At 42.0% G+C, this 17,684-nt stretch overlaps 1 non-coding gene across 1 annotated transcript; it reads right to left on the reverse strand.

The window, feature by feature from the left end:
* Nucleotides 1-13,532: 13,532 nt before the first annotated feature.
* On the reverse strand, nucleotides 13,533-13,639 carry LOC148844046 (small nucleolar RNA R71). Its single transcript, XR_016103952.1, has one exon. It is a non-coding gene; the product is annotated as a small nucleolar RNA R71 (small nucleolar RNA).
* Between the last annotated feature and the right edge of the window lie 4,045 nt (nucleotides 13,640-17,684).

The raw sequence follows: 17,684 nt of genomic DNA on the forward strand, positions 1-17,684 counted from the left end.
TTCGACGAGCTAAAGCTATACCTTACCTCACCTCACCTCCTCGCCCAGCTGGCTTTAGGAGAAACTCTGTAGTTATATTTATCAGCGGGGGACAAAGCCATTATCTTAGTCCTGGTAAAAGATGATGGAGTCCAGAGACCTATATACTATATCAACAAGGTCCTCTGACGCCAAGACCAGGTACCCCGAGGTGGAGAACTTAGCCTTCACCCTCGTTATCTCGGCCATAAAGCTTAGACCGTATTTTCAGGCACACACCATTGTGGTTCTGACAAACTAGCCCCTTAAGGTTATCCTTGCCAAGCCTAAGACCTTGGGATGCTTGCTCAAGTGGGCAGTTGAACTATTTGAGTTCGACATCTAGTACCAACTGAGGGCCGCAATTAAAGCACAAGCCTTAGCTAAATTTGTAATAGAATGCACCTTCAATAGACTCCTCGGCCGACCCCTCGAAGATGAACCAAAAGAGGCGCACTCGGCCGAGGAAGCTCATCTAGCATGGGAACTCTTTGTTGATGGTTTGTCCAACACCAAGGGAAGTGGAGCAGGCCTCATCCTCCTCACCACTGATGACGTTGTCATAGAATATGCATTGTAATTTGACTTCCCAGCATCCAACAACGAAGCCAAGTATGAGGCCCTCCTCGTGGGGTTACAGCTCGCTAGAGACCTCAGCTCCAAAACATATCAAAGTATTCAGCGACTCATAGTTGTTGGTGAATCAAGTCAACGGTGAGTATGAGGCCAGAGAACAAAGCATAGCCAAGTACCTCGCCAAAGTTCAAGAGCTAGCCCACCATTTCCAGCGCTTCTCCCAGCATCAAGTACCATGAGCCGAGAAAACAAGAGTCGATGCTCTCTCCAAGCTGGCAAGTACCTCGAATGTAGCCCTTAACTGCAATGTTCGCATGGATAAGCTACCTCGGCCCTCTATAGAAGAAGCCTAAGTACTCCCGTTAGAGGCCGAACCATCTTGGATGGACCCCATCATTGATTTCCTACTGATAGGATGACTACCCAATGACAGGAAGGAAGCTAGACGATTCCAACATCAAACTGCACACTACACTTTGTTGGAGGGAAAGTTGTATAGGAGATCCTTCACCTTGCCTTACCTCCGATGCCTTTGTCAGTAGGAGGGTGAATACGTGCTCCAAGAAATTTATGAAGACATCTGTAGTAATCACCTTGGTGGTCAAACCCTAGCCCAAACTACACTAATGCAGGGGTACTTTTGGCCAACTCTTGACAAGAATGCAGCTAAGCTGGTACGAAGGTGTGATCAATGTTAGAGACATGCTAACCTCTACCATCAACCAGCCACAACCTTCTTGGCTCTCAGCAGTCCCTAGCCCTTCGCTAAGTGGGGAATGGACCTCCTTGGCCCTTTCCCTCAAGCAACAGGGGGTAGGAAATACCTCATTGTCCCTGTGGACTACATCACCAAGGGGGTAGAAACCGAACCCTTAGCCACCATTACAGCTCGAGCAATCCAGAGCTTCTTTTGGAAAAACATCATTTGTCGCTTAGGCCTCCCCCACATGCTTGTCACCGATAATGGAAAGCAATTCTATGATGGTAAGTTCCGAGAATGGTGCACCTCCCTCAGCATCAAACAATAGTACACCTCGGTGGGCTACCCTTAGATGAACGACCTAGCCAAGGCCACAAACAGAACCATCCTAGATGGACTAGAGACCAGGTTGGACCGAGCCAAAGGCTTGTGGGCTGATGAACTACACAACATTCTTTGGGCATACCGAACCACACCTCAGACGGCCACGAGAGAGACCCAATTCGGTCTAACCTACAGTACAAAAGCAATAATTCCAGTAGAGATCGGCCAGCCAACACTTCGGATCGAAGCATACGACGAGGCCGAGAATAGTGAAGCACTTAGAGAAAACTTAAAACTACTGGAAGAGGCCCGAAGAAAGCACAAATCCGGGTGGCTGCCTACTACAACTCCAAGGAGAAAGAAAGGCATTACCAAGAGGGAGACCTCGTCCTTAGGAAGGTCATGGTCCCCGAACTTGGAGTAGGAAAGCTCAGCACCTTTTGTTTGGAAAATTTAGATGGAAGACCCATCCCTCAGATGTGGAACTTAGAGAACCTCCAGATGTACTATAGATGAATGTAAATTTTTGATGAAGTAATGAATGAACGAAGCAGAGTTCCTCTTTGTCTCAATGCTTTGCGTGTGTTCCCACCAGGTCTCTAAGACCCCCCAGCTTCGCGATTGGCCAAGGAGCATGGCCTCTCCTTAGGATCATGCCCTCTTGTCGGACCGTCGCCAAGGCATATTGCTAATAGTAACACCCTAACCAAATGCCTCACCAGACTATACCAGGACGGCCGAGGCCTTGCATACCTCGCCACCCGCCTCGGTGGCAGTTGGCCCTATGGTCTTTTACACTTAGTTCCATTAGCTAAAGATGGCAACCCTGACCAACTTGGTGGCTTGCCTTAGCCCGAGACCCAAACCTCCTCAAAGAGTCACATTGGCCTCATCGAAGTAGCCACTTTGAGAGATGGGAGCCAAGCAAGCCTCATCCCCTCCCTCACAGTTTGATAGGCCATCTCGACTTTTCCTAAGCAACCACAGGAGGAAGGGAGCCAGGCAGCTTCGGCCTCTTCTCTATGTTTCAGTAGGCCACCTTGGCCTCACCTAAGTGGAAACTTAGTAGGAACTAGGCCTCACGCTTCGATCGCGGAGCTCTACCTCGGCCTCTCCTTCCTAATAACCTAAGTTGTGCATGTAACGAGCCAATACGAGCTACTTTTCATGTGTGCACCATGGTCTTGTCACTGAGAGGGGCAAGGAACCCTAAAAAAACAAAAGAAAAAGAAAGGGAGAACACATTGCACAGAACAAAAGGAGAGCAGTGTACAAAATGAATGCTTGATTTTGTCATTACACTTCATCAAATTTTAAGTCTTTACAAAAAGTTTTGTGGCCTCTTAGGCTGAGCACATTTAAATTAAGCAATAAAAAAGGAAAAAGAAAAAGGGAATCACCTTCGGAAACCTTGGCAACCTCAGCAGCTTCCTTGGGAGAGTCTGGAATCACCTTCAAGCTCTCGACATCAAACTCTAGAAACATCTCCTTGAGGACTTTCTTGATGTCCTCGATCCCGTCTAGGTACATCACAAATGCGCAGCCAGCAAGGTCCTCAACTCACTTCTCTGACTCCTCAACTCGCTTCACTGCTTTGGCTGCCTGCATCAGTGCCTCAATAGTTTTCCCTTCAGCCTCTACCACCTTCTTCTTGGCCTCGGCTACCCGCTTCAACATCTCAACAGTCTTCCCTTCAACTTTAGCCTCCCGCTTTGCCGCCTCGGTTGCCTTTGTCTCCACCTCGGCCGCCCGTCGCTGGGCCTCGGAGATGATGCTCTTGAGGTGAACCCTATCCTCTTGCTCCTTGGAGAGGTCCTTCTGCAGCTCCTTCAGCTTCTCCTCAGCTTTTAGCAGAAGCACCTGCTCGTCCTTGTGGCCTGCCCTGAACATGGCGAACTTCTCCTTGGTAGCGGCAGTAGTCTTCTGGAGCTTTTCCTTTTCCTTTTTCAGCCTGTCCAAGTGGGCTAGGTTGAGGCTCATCCAGCCCCCTAGACCGACGAAGTAGAGACAATCCTGTAGTGAGAACCATTAGCAAAAGCTACAACAAAGAAAAACAAAAGAACGTCGTAATGAATACAAAAAACTTACCTCGGCCAAGTGGTGCAGCCCCTTGTCATAGACGGCTCATGGTGAGCTCTGCATCATCTAGAAGCGATCCCTTGAGAGAATCGCCCCACTCACCAAGGTCTAGCTGACCCCTTCCACGGTGATAGATTCCCCCTCGCAAACTGATCATCGGGGGCAGGAGACCTTGGAAGAGTGTTTAGCCCCTTTAGCGAGCTCTTGGGCAAATGTAGGGGCAAATGAGGGCCCCATGTGATGCTCCTTGGCAGGAGGACCCTTCATCGTGGTGTCCCCAACAAGATGCTTACTATGGGTCACCTTCTTCGATGACTGTTCTCTTAAGGCCTCTTTCAACCCGCCTCGGCCCCCTTGCCAGGCTCCTTCGTAGCTTCGGTTGGCTTCTTCGTGACCTCGGCCAGCCCCTTCCCTTTGGCTGGAACCTGTGGAGTTACCTCTTTGGCAGGGACTTGGGTAGATGTCCACTTGGCAGGGATCTTTGGAGCTGCCCCCTTGGTGGGGACCTGTTATGAAGTTGCCCCCTTGGTGGGGCAGGCACTCACTCGTTCCTCCCGGGCGTGCCCTCAGCGGGCCTCTACGGCATCTGTGAGCTTGCCTTTTGGTTCGCTCGCTCCATCTGCTTGGCACGAGCGCGATCAATAAACATTTTCTTGGCATCCATCGGCACCTCTTCAAGCAAAAGAAAAAATTTTCTTGGATGGCCGAACCCTGCAGGAAGGTAGGGCGAAATTTCAAAAATTTCTCTCTCTCCCATCTGGGAATCACATTCTCTGTTTTAAAAAAATTGCATTTTCAATGATCAATCTTGAGCCAAGAACTGAACCAGATCTGAAACCAAAAGGTGGAGAAGAATATACCTGATACAGAGTAGCAGTGACTCCCAATGAAGGTGTTCATGCCAAAAGAAATCTCCAAAGACTGCTCCCACTAAAGATGACACAGTGTAGGGTGGAGTAGAATAAGTAGTGTTCTTCCCAAGAACCGAACCCTTCAGTAAGAATTCGATAGAGGCTATGAGCACGACTTCAGATCACCTTTCTCCAAACACTGATATCAAGAACTTTTCTTGATCACTCCTACATGAATGGAGATCGAACTGGCAATTGGCGGCAACTGGAGGAGAACGCAGGGAGAAGATGGCGCAGTCACACTATTGTTGTCTTCTCTCTGTGTGATCTAAGATCTGATGTCTGGGGTTTTGAGATATCCTGAATGGTTCACCCCCTCCTCCTTTTATAGACTTAAAGAGATCAACTACTAATCCCATTAGGAGTTTCCTTATTCAAATCCTTATTTGAATCTGAACTCTCTTTAAGTGATAAAGATAGATCCTTATATTATCTACAGATTAGATCAGCTCTCCTAATCTCATTAGGAGGTTTCCAAATCCAAATATCTATTTGGAACTAGACTCTCTGAGTGGATAGGAATAACTCCCTATCCTATCTGCTGATTCAAACCCCAGATCCGCTCCTCTCTTTAACTAATCAAATTAGACCAGTTCGAAATGGGCTTTTAGGCCCAATATGTCTATGTGCTCATTAGCCTTCCAAACTTTTGCCCAGTTGGGCTTCTTTGTATGGCGTGGGACCCAAACATTGATCTACACATTAGCCACATGGGTTCAACCTAGCCTCTGTTACAAAACCTAGCCGAATTCACTGTTATGGGCAGTGAACCCCAGAGCCCATCACCATGGGTTCTTAATGGGCCTAACACTTACACTAAGTGGTCCCTGGGCCAAGCCACCTTATGAAAACCTAGGGACTGTGGGCTGATACAAGATTAACCCATCAGGCATTACCCTCAATGATCTTACAGTTAACCTCTCAGCCCACAATGATCAAACACTGTCCGACAAGAGGGGACCTCTCCCTCGGCTGCAAGGAACAGTGTTGCACTCTTTACTCACATGGATCCCGGGAATTAAAACATTTTGCAAACATTTTGAAACCATAATATATATATATATATATATATATATATATGTATATCCGTATATAAATATATTTTTCAAAACAAATTTCAACGATTGAAATCGGTTGCCCGCATTCTTGGTTTCCATCAGAGAGAATGCATCCTCGATCATTACCTTTGTCTGACAAAGGGGCTGATCCTGTCACTATGATCACCCACTCAGATAAATTCTCAGACTATCCCAACATACCTAGGTTTTGACCCCCACTAAGGATCTCATTGATTGGCATATCAAAGATAGCCCAATCCGACACCTAGTGCAGTATCATAATCGAGTCTAGGGGTCAGGTGTAACTTTCCAGTTTTTCCCATCAATCTCCAAGGTCCAGGGAAATATTGGAAATCTTGTCCGGTTCAGGGTTTCAAGTAAACCTACACTGCATGTACCTCGGGTCTCACCCTAGCAGCTGAGACAAACCACCCCAACCAACTTGGCGGCACATCAGTGTTAGCCTTGGCAGGATAAATCTCCCAAGACTTATCCAACGGTTGTGAACATTCTAAACTAACACGAGTCTCATATGTGTCCAGTTTAAGGGTATTACACAGAAACACACTATAATAACATGAATCAAATATGTACTTTATTCATTTACAATAAATGTCATAATGTACATCGTTCCGATTGGAGCTAAGGGCATACACTGTCTAACAGCTCCCACTTGCACTTAGGTCCAATCTGGTATAAGCCGGAGTCCCATACTTTCCACGTGTTTCTCAAACACTTTCTGTGTCAGTGGCTTAGTCAATGGGTCTGCTACATTTTCCACTGATGCTACCTTCTAAATCAGGACGTCCCCTCTTCCAACTATCTCCTGCAGTACAAGGTACTTCCTCTCGATGTGCTTCGAATTCGAGTGGGCTCGTGGCTCCTTATCCTGAGCGATAGCTCCATCATTGGCACACAACAACGGAATGGGTGATGTGCCGGATGGAACTACTCCCAATTCATGAATGAACTTCTTCATCCATACGGCTTCTTTGGCAGCCTCACTTGCGACAATGTATTCGGCTTCGGTTGTGGAATCTGTAGTGGACCCCTGTTTGCTGCTTTTCCAGCAAACAGCACACGATCATATCGTGAAAACATACCCAGATGTAGACTTTCTATCATCTAGATCTGACTGGAAGTTGGCATCAGTATACCCTTGGATCTGTAGTGAGCTACCATCGAAAACCAGACAAAACTCTTTTGTCCTTCGAAGGTATTTAAGTATATTTTTCACAGCGGACCAGTGCTCCTACCCTGGGTTGGCCAGAAATCTGCTTACCACACCCAGTGCCTGAGCAATGTCAGGATGAGTGAACAGCATGGCATACATGATGCTCCCTATGGCTGAGGCATAGGGAATCTCCTTCATGCCCTCAATCTCCTCGAAAGTCTTGGGAGACATCCCCTTAAAGAGAGTGACTTCGTGCCTAAAAGGAACATTTCCCTTCTTGGAGTTCTCCATGCTGTATCTCTTGATTATTTTGTCAATGTAACCAGATTGGGATAATCCTATTATCCTCTTCGATCTATCTCTATAGAGTCGAAGATCCAGTATATAGGAGGCTTCTCCAAGATCTTTCATGGAGAATTACCGTGAAAGTCATACTTTCACCGTAGTCAACATTCCTACATCATTCCCAATGAGTAGAATGTCTTCTACATATAGAACCAAGAATGTAACATTATACCCACTGGATTTCCTATAAATACAGGGTTCATCTGGATTCTGCTCAAAGTCAAACCTTTTGACAGTAGAGTCAAACCGGATGTTCCAACTCCTAAAAGTTTGCTTAAGTCCATATATGGATCTATTTAATTTACATACAATGTGTTCCTGACCCGTAACTATAAAACTTTGCAGTTGCTGCATATAGATATCTTCAGTAAGATCTCCGTTCAGGAACGCAGTTTTGACATCCATTTGCCAAATCTCGTAGTCATGGTATGTTGCTACAACTAGCAGGATTCTAAGGGATTTAAGCATGGCCACCGGCGAAAAGGTTTCCTCATAATCGATGCTCTCTTTTTTAGTATACCCTTTCGCCACCAGATGAGCATTGTAAGTCTCAACCTTACCATCGGGGCCCTTCTTCCTCTTATAGATCCATTTGCATCCAATTGCTTTTACCCCGGGGGGCGGATCTACTAGAGTACAGACTTCATTGGTCTCTATTCCATCTCAGCTCTCATGGCATCTGCCCACTTCAAGGAATCTATGTCCAACATATCTTCCGCATAAGTCACAGGATCCTCCTCACTTGTCGTAGCTTCCACTAGGTAACTATCCTGGTCATAGCTGAGACGAACTGGAGGCTTGGATACCCGGGTAGATCTTCTTGGTTGATCACTACCTGGAACTCGTGGGACACCTCCCACTGACCCTGAGCTCTCTTCATCAAGAACAACATCCTGACGATGATTGTTCAGGATATAGTCCTCCTCCAAGAAATGGGCATTTCGGCTACAGAACACCTTCTGTTCACTTGGGTCATAGAATAGGTAACCCACAGAGCCCTTGGGGTAGCTTACGAATAGGCAACGGCTGGTCTTGGATTCCAATTTGTCCGCACTCGTTCTTTTAACATGTGCTAGACAACCCCAAATCTTCTAGTGTCTGACACTTGGTTTCTTTCCGGTCCAAAGTTCATATGGAGTATTCGGAACCGATTTGGTTGGAACCCGATTCAGCACGTATTCGCAGTCTCCAATGCGAAACCCCAAAAGGATGTGGGTAACTTTGAGCGTACGAGAAATGACCAAACCATATCCAATAAGGTCCTATTCCTCCTCTCTGAAACACCATTTAACTGTGGTGTAGTAGGAGGAGCTAACTGTGATACTATCCCGTTGACCTTTAAGTAGTCGTTGAATTTGTCAGAGAGATACTCGCCACCTCATTCCGATCGAAGGGTCTTAATTTCTCTCCCTAACTGTTTCTCGACCTCTTGTTTGAACTCCTTGAACTTTTCAACGGATTCAGACTTGTGTCTCATTAGGTACGCGTAACCATACCGAGAGAAATCATTGGTGAATGTAATAAAATACACGTGCTGGTTACGAGTCCTAACACTTAGGGGACCACATACATCAATATGTATAAGGTCAAGTGTGCTTGTACATCTTTCAGGCTTACTATTAAATGGTCATTTCGTCATCTTACCCTAAAGGAAAGGCTCACAAGTCATTTCGTCATCTTTCAGGCTTACCATCCTTGTGATACGATCAATGCTGCTATGGCCAAGTCGGTAATGCCATAGAATATCCATCTGCACACAATTTTGAAACAGAAATCAAATTTTGTACATAAAGACAATCTTTCAGTACAATTATCCCTTCTCTGAAAATTAACTCTACGATTCCTATAGCCATAGCTGCAACACTTGCAGGAGTCCCCAAGTAAAGTGTTACTTCTCCGTCACTCAGTCTCCTGCTTATCCTGAACCCTTGAAGTGAGTTACATGCATGGGTCGATGCCCCAGAGTCAATACACCAGGAAGCAGAAGTAACCAACAAATTGGTTTCTATGACACAGGATTCGAAATTACCTTTCTTGGATTCCAGGTACTGAGGACAGATCCTCTTCCAGTGGCCGGTATGTTTGTAGAAGTGACAAGCATCCAATGCTCTGTCCCTCTTCTGCTTCTTGGACTTGGTGGCTTTCTTCTGGGGCTTCTTCTTTGCCTTCCTTTTTTTCTTGCCTGACTTGCTAGCATCAACAAGCATAGCAAGAGACACATCCTTCTTAATCAGTTCTTCAGCCCTCTGCAACATATTGTTGAGTTCTTGAATGCTAACATTCAGCTTATTCATGTTATAGTTCTTGATGAACGGATTGAAGGAAGGAGGCAAATAATTTAGGATAGTGTCAACCATAGTGACATGGTCCAGCCTGGATCCAAGAGCCTCAAGTTCATTGATGTAACCCATCATCCAAAGACAATGGTCATGAACCTGCTGCCCCTTGGACATTTGTACGGTCACGAATTGCTTCAAGACCTTCTGGTGAGTAGAATGGTTCTGCTCTTCGTACATTGTCTTTAAACTATCCAATATATGCTTAGCAAGTTTGATGAACTTACAATTTATCTATAATTTTTGAAGACTTTAGTATGGATTTTTATGCCGGTTTTATTAATTTTTGCCTTAATTTAGCTTAATGCTAAGAATAAGTTCAGGGATAATTAATCCAAGAAAAGGAAAGAAAAAGGCAAGAAAAGAAGGTTCAAAAAGACCAATTTCAGTCCAGCCCGGTTGTGGAAGCAAGAGAGAACACTTCGGCCCAAGAAGAGCAAGTGAATTCCTTGAGAAAACCCAAGAAAATAAAGCCTAGCTATGAGTAGAATTCGGCCCAGCAAGGAAGGCCCATTCTTAGCCTAAAAGAGCAGCTCAATGTATAGCTATCATGTGCTAAGAGAGAGCCTAAGTGCAGCCCAAATAGCAGCCCTTAGGAGGCTTTCAAGAGAGCTCTAGAAAGTTCAAGAAAGGGGTGTAATACACCCCATTCTAGAGGCTTCAAGAAGGGGCAAGAGCCCCCTTGAAAAACTATATAAGGAGGCCTCTAGGAGGGGGGAGAGGTGTTCAATTGCTTGAGAGGAAGGCTCTCCCACTCTTAGAGGTTCGGCCACCTTGAGAGAAGAGAAGAGAAGAAGGCTAGGCGCAAGGAAGAAGAAGAAGAAGGGCTGAAGGAAGTTCAAGACAAGCAAGCTAGAAGAAAAGGTGAGTTCGAATTGAGGGTTTGTGATTCAAAGATCTTTTGTAATAAATCATTTGTAGTTTCATTCTCTTTTGATTTGAATTCAGTTTCTTTGTTATATTTTCTTTCTTCTTTCTCCTTGTTTCCATTCTTCCTTGATGTATTTCAGCTTGTAAAATTTCAGTTCAGCAATCTAATTCTTTTTTATTCATTCAAATGGTCATGAATTGTACTTGAAGTTTCTTGAATAAGGGTGTTATTGTAGATTAATTCGGCCAACTAACCTTCAAAACTCAGATCTGAATTCTCAGATCTGAGATTGCAAGATCTGAATTGCTTGAAAGAGAATTCAGATCTGCAATTTTCAGATTGGCCGAATGGATCTAAAGCTTGGAATTCCTAGAGTGCTTGAGAGAGACTCTAGGAATTCAGATCTACTATTCAAGAACTGAATTGGATGCAAGATTAGAGATAAGTTGCACAATTCAGTTGGTGATCAATTCAGACTTGAATTGATGCCTTAGAAGTGTTTGAAGAAATGCATGCATGGGGATTAGATTCTTCCTAGAGATAGAAGAACCGTCACTCATGCATAGGATGAACATGCGCTTGAGAGAGTCTAATCATGACCTTGGGGTTTCACCAACCCAAGGCTCAATCATGATTTATTCGAATGATCCAAATTGATAGATTGCTGAATTCTGAGATTGACATTTACTGCTTACTCTTATAACCTGATTTGAAGGCAATTGGGCCAATGATTTAGATAGATTTTAATTTAGGATTTTTTTATCTTTCATTAAAGTTTTGATTTATTTGTTGATCAGATAAGAAGTGCTCAATTTAGTATTGGTAATTGTTTCCTAAATCCTCGTGGGAATGATACTTCACTCACTACTTTATTACTTGAGCGGCTAGTGCACTTGCTAGTGTCACAATGAGCCACACATCAAGTTTTTGGCGCCGCTGCTAGGGATTTAGGGAAACAATATTAGGAAATATTGAGCATTCTTAATCTGATCTCATTCAGCATTGCATTCATAGTTGGGTTAATTTGCTAACTTTTTCATTTCAGCTTGGACTGCAACTGCTGTACTACTGTAGTTATGTTTCTTCTTTCTTAAGTAGATTACTTTCTTTTTCTGGTTTCAGTTTCATTTTAATAAAGATATATTTCATTTCCTTTAAATCTTGGTGTTGTTACATTCAAAAAGAAAAAAAAAAGAGAAAAAAAATTTCACAAAAACATGAGTGTTGCAGATCTGAGTTGCATTCGACACTCAGATCAGCAGAATTCAGATCTGCAGCACTCAGCCGAAAAGAATTGCTTGTGTTTCAGACTTTTATTTCTTTTTCCATTACAAAAATAAAAAAATATATATAAAATGAAAAAAAAAAGAGATCCTTTGAACATCAAGAGGAGCAATTGAGAACTCGGATCAGAACTCAGATCTGAGTTCCTATTGCAGATCTGCAACAGTTCAGATCTGAGTTCCTCTGAACTCAGACCTGAACTGATGCAATTTTGAGGGGAATTGGGTGTCATCACCACCCCAATTCACCCTAGGGCACTTCTGCTATTCTCCAAAAACAATTTGGTAGAAATAACTGAAGGTAAGGCAATTGAGATTTCAGATCCGAACTCAGACTTGAGTTCAGACCTGAATTCTGCTATTGCAGAACTGCTTAGTTCAGATGAACTTAGACCTGAACTGATACAAGTTTAAGGTGAATTGGGTGCCATCATCACCCCAATTCACCCTATAATAAATCCGACATACCCCAAAGGTAATTGGATAGCAAAGAATGAAAAAGAAATTCAGATCTGAACTGATACAGATCTGAACTATAGTTGAGGACTGAACTGATACAAAGCACATTTTGGATTTTGGGTGAACTGAACATTTGCTTTATCCACTTGTAACCGAGCTACATTAGCTAAGGAGGTGTATGTTTGGGTTGAATAATTGTGATGCCTCAGTTATTTAATAAAAAAAATTAGCACTTTCCAAGTATTTCTATTAGCATTCAGATCTGTAGCAGGGCTGCTATAGTACAACAGTTAGCAGACCTGATTTCAGATTTCTACAAAAGTTGTGTGGACCGAATAGCTTGCAATACCAAACATTGCAGACCCAATTTTCAGGTCTTAGCAAGTGTTTGATATGCATCAGCTATACAGGTTTGAGCTTCAATTGTAGAGCTTAAAATCCTTAAACCAAGCCTAACTCAGGACTGGTTTTAGTTTATTTCAGATCCTTTTAATATATTTTTCAGATCAGATCTGATTTCAGCCCTAAAGCATCACAGATTTGATTCCAACCTTAATGAATGTATATTGTAGTGTATACCAATGAGTGTGTATGAATATACAGCTCAGATCTGAATTATTATTTGTTAATTTCTCTGGACTAACAATACCAAAGACTTGTAGATCTGAACTCAACTAAATTGGGTCTAAATTCAGATGTTGCAATCGATGGATGTAGATAAAGGAACCTTGAATAAGATGATTGGTTTAAATCTGCTTTTAGTATAATCGGCTTCATTTATTCATGATAGGATGTAGGTTTTTGTATTCCAATAATTCACTTTACATTTTCAGTGTGATAGGATTAGTTATTTATTTTCTTTTGTGAATATCGGCATTTTTATTGCTTTGACCTTAACAGTTTATGACAAGCAGACCTGAACTGGAAGAGATCCTTTACGACCCAGAGATTGAACGGACTCTCCGTGTCCGTTTAAGAGCTGCTAGGCAAGTCAAACAAGAAGCTCAAGAAGCTCAAGAAATGGCTAAACAGAGGACTATGATGGACTATGCCAAACCCACTCTCACTGGAGCTGCCTCCAGCATTATCAGGCCCAATATTGCTGCTAACAACTTTGAGATCAAACCTGCCATAATCCAAATGATACAAAATACGGTTCTGTTTTGTGGTATGGCCCATGAGGATCCGAATGCCCATATTGCTAACTTCTTGGAAATCTGTGACACCTTCAAACACAATGGGGTAAGTGATGATGCCATCCGGCTGAGGTTATTCCCATTTTCTTTGAAGGATAAAGCCAAAGCATGGCTGAATTCATTACCGGCAGGATCAATAGCTACGTGGGACGAAATGGCCAGCCGTTTTCTTTCTAAATATTTTCCCCCTTCTAAAACTGCTAAAATGAGGAATGATATCACTACTTTTTTCCAGCAAGAGGGGGAATCTCTCTATGAGTCCTGGGAACGTTACAAGGAGCTACTAAGGAGGGTTCCTCACCATGGCCTTCCGATTTGGCTGCAGGTGCAAACATTTTATAATGGTCTAACCGATTCAAACAAGACCATCTTAGATGCAGTAGCTGGGGGCTCCATAAACAATAAGACTCCCGAGGTTGCCCATGCACTCATCGAGGAGATGGCAGCCAATAACTACCAATGTCATTCAGAAAGGACATTGATACATACACAGCTCTCTCTGCACAAATAGGAGCACTTAGCAAAAAATTTGATGAGATGCAGATGGCAGCTATGCATGTACAGTATGATAAGTGTGGGGGAGGCCATGATAGCACTGAATTCCAAGTTGGCAGTCAGTCTTTTCAGTCCACAGAACAAGTAGACTTTGTTGGCAACTTTACAAGACAGCCAGGAAATCAGTACCATCATGCCCATAACCCCGGATGGAGAGGCCACCTGAATCAGCATGCACCTAAGCCTTTCCAACAAAACTTCTATCAGTCGGAACCGAAATCTAACTTGGAGGAGCTGATGACCAAGTTCATAGCTAGTGCGGAAAATAGATTTCAGAATAACGAAACATCGATAAGGAACTTGGAAACTCAGGTTGGGCAGCTGGCACAGATGATTTCAGAAAGGGCTCCGGGTACCTTACCTAGTAACACCATGGTAAACCCAAGGGAACAAGAGGCTGTTGGGAGAATTCCCAATTCAGATACTTAGTCATAAACTGTCTTACTTGCTTTTTGTTTTTATTTTTCATAGCATTTAAGTTTAGTTAGTTTTTCATAGAATTTAATTGAATAAAGATACTGATCTCCTCTTCTAGTTTGCAAGTGATTTCTAGCAGAAGAAGTTTTCCACCGACAACATATTGCAGAATTTAAGAATGATCTTCAGGGAAGTCCTCTAAATACCTCCTATTACTTGATGATGCTCTTGCTAGTTTTATTGTTACTGCCTAACACTACGAACATTGAGGACAATGTTCATCTTAAGTGTGGGGGAGTGAGCCCGAGGCTAGGGTATGGGGGCTGAAACCATGCACCCCAACACACATATGCAGGCAATGACATAACCAAAAAAGACTGGAACCCCTCAAGTTCATTACTATTTATTTGATGATTTTTTTTAAGAAGGAATTCAATGAGTTGAGGGAGACGGATGTACTTGTTAAGTTTTTATTCTTGTGAATGACCCAATTTGATATATGCATGAGAAAAGGGGAGCTGAATATGCTTTTCAGCATGACTAGCCCTAACTATCTTCATGTGTATGGAAGCCCTTGATTTCATGGTTAATGGTCAAGAGAGCTAGTGCACATCTGAAGTGCTGATTCTTGAGGTTCAATAATTGCAAAGAAGGACAAAAGCCCAAATTGACTCCGCTATTCTGAGCTGAATAGTAAAACTAGCAGCTTAGAACATGAATCCTATTTACCTACCTCAAGAAAGTGACCAGTGTGAGATGGAGCATAAGATGCACTCACACCAAAAAAAAAAAAAAAAAAAAAAAAAAAAAAAAAAAAGAGAAGGTTGAGATGGAGCATTAGATGCACTCACCCCTAGAATTAAGAAATTGTGGTGATAGTTGAGGTTCAAAGGGGCACTCTAAAGTTGAACTCTCATTAAGATTTAGTTACAGATGTGAAACTTAGTGAAATTTGATTATTAACCTTAACAATTAAGGAGCTGATTTATATATGAATTAGGAGTGAAGAGTAGACTATGATGAAATTCATATTCTCCTTTCCTTGGATCTTATACATATCTTAAATAGTAATTTACAAGAATAAGAGTTGAGCACTTACAAAAGTCCCCCGACTACTGAATGAATTTCTATCTTAAAAAGTTCACCAGGTAATGGTAAGAACAGAAAGGGGGAAATGTTCAGTTTATGGCTGATGTCCTTGCTTGAGGACAAGCAAAAGCTTAAGTGTGGGGGTATTTGATGAACTTACAATTTATCTATAATTTTTGAGGACTTTAGGATGAATTTTTATGCCGGTTTTATTAATTTTTGTCTTAATTTAGCTTAATGCTAAGAATAAGTTCAGGGATAATTAATCCAAGAAAAGGAAAGAAAAAGGCAAGAAAAGAATGTTCAAAAAGACCAATTTTAGTCCAGCCCGGTTGTGGAAGCAAGAGAGAACACTTCGGCCCAAGAAGAGCAAGTGAATTCCTTGAGAAAACCCAAGAAAATAAAGCCTAGTTATGAGTAGAATTCGGCCCAGCAAGGAAGGCCCATTCTCAGCCCAAAAGAGCAGCTCAATGTATAGCTATCATGTGCTAAGAGAGAGCCTAAGTGCAGCCCAAATAGCAGCCCTTAGGAGGCTTTCAAGAGAGCTCTAGAAAGTTCAAGAAAGGGGTGTAATACACCCCATTCTAGAGGCTTCAAGAAGGGGCAAGAGCCCCCTTGAAAAACTATATAAGGAGGCCTCTAGGGGGGGGAGAGGTGTTCAATTGCTTGAGAGGAAGGCTCTCCCACTCTTAGAGGTTCGGCCACCTTGAGAGAAGAGAAGAGAAGAAGGCTAGGCGCAAGGAAGAAGAAGAAGAAGGGCTGAAGAAAGTTCAAGACAAGCAAGCTAGAAGAAAAGGTGCGTTCGAATTGAGGGTTTGTGATTCAAAGATCTTTTGTAATAAATCATTTGTAGTTTCATTCTCTTTTGATTTGAATTCAGTTTCTTTGTTATATTTTCTTTCTTCTTTCTCTTTGTTTCCATTCTTCCTTGATGTATTTCAGCTTGTAAAATTTCAGTTCAGCAATCTAATTCTTTTTTATTCATTCAAATGGTCATGAATTGTACTTGAAGTTTCTTGAATAAGGGTGTTATTGTAGATTAATTCGGCCAACTAACCTTCAAAACTCAGATCTGAATTCTCAGATCTGAGATTGCAAGATCTGAATTGCTTGAAAGAGAATTCAGATCTGCAATTTTCAGATTGGCCGAATGGATCTAAAGCTTGGAATTCCTAGAGTGCTTGAGAGAGACTCTAGGAATTCAGATCTACTATTCAAGAACTGAATTTGATGCAAGATTAGAGATAAGTTGCACAATTCAGTTGGTGATCAATTCAGACTTGAATTGATGCCTTAAAAGTGTTTGAAGAAATGCATGCATAGGGATTAGATTCTTCCTAGAGATAGAAGAACCGTCACTCATGCATAGGATGAACATGCGCTTGAGAGAGGCTATTCATGACCTTGGGGTTTCACCAACCCAAGGCTCAATCATGATTTATTCGAATGATCCAAATTGATAGATTGCTGAATTCTGAGATTGACATTTACTGCTTACTCTTATAACCTGATTTGAAGACAATTGGGCCAATGATTTAGATAAATTTTAATTTATAATTTTTTTAGCTTTCATTAAAGTTTTGATTTATTTGTTGATTAGATAAGAAGTGCTCAATTTAGTATTGATAATTGTTTCCTAAATCCTCGTGGGAACGATACTTCACTCACTACTTTATTACTTGAACGGCTAGTGCACTTGCTAGTGTCACAATGATGTAATTTACTTTAACTTATTTATAATAATTAAATTGATTTTAAATTTATATAAGTAATTATAATCATTAATATAATTATACTAAGTACTAATATTATTATAATATTTATATTAGTCATATTTATTTTTGTATTGACATAATTAGTATAAAATGTAATCTAATTAGTAGAGGGTCCAGTTTTCCCATTTGTTTCAAATCCGGTTCAATCAGCTATGGATCAATTATGGTTTTTTTTATAAGCAAAAGTTATGGGTTCGGTTGGGATTAGTAATAAGCCAACAAATGTTAAGTGGTTCAAAGTTCAAACTAAGCTTACCTTAAATTACGGGTTTAGGTCAACCCGACCTATCGATCTAGTTTACTGGGGAAAAACGGGGCAATAAAAACCTTATTTTAGTTGTCTTCCTCACCCTCATAGGGCTTTGCGAACCTGAAATTTTTTACTATCATAGGTTGATTGTGTCAACACCCTCTACTACAAGTGTATTACAATATTGCCTTTGGACATTTATAGTTTCTCTCATCTAGAAATTTAAATTTAAATAAAAATGAAAAATGAACAATTAATTAATTAAGAT

This window comes from Nelumbo lutea, chromosome 8 (assembly GCF_056320005.1).
Source record: "Nelumbo lutea isolate HS-2025 chromosome 8, American lotus-T2T, whole genome shotgun sequence".
NCBI lineage: Eukaryota > Viridiplantae > Streptophyta > Magnoliopsida > Proteales > Nelumbonaceae > Nelumbo > Nelumbo lutea.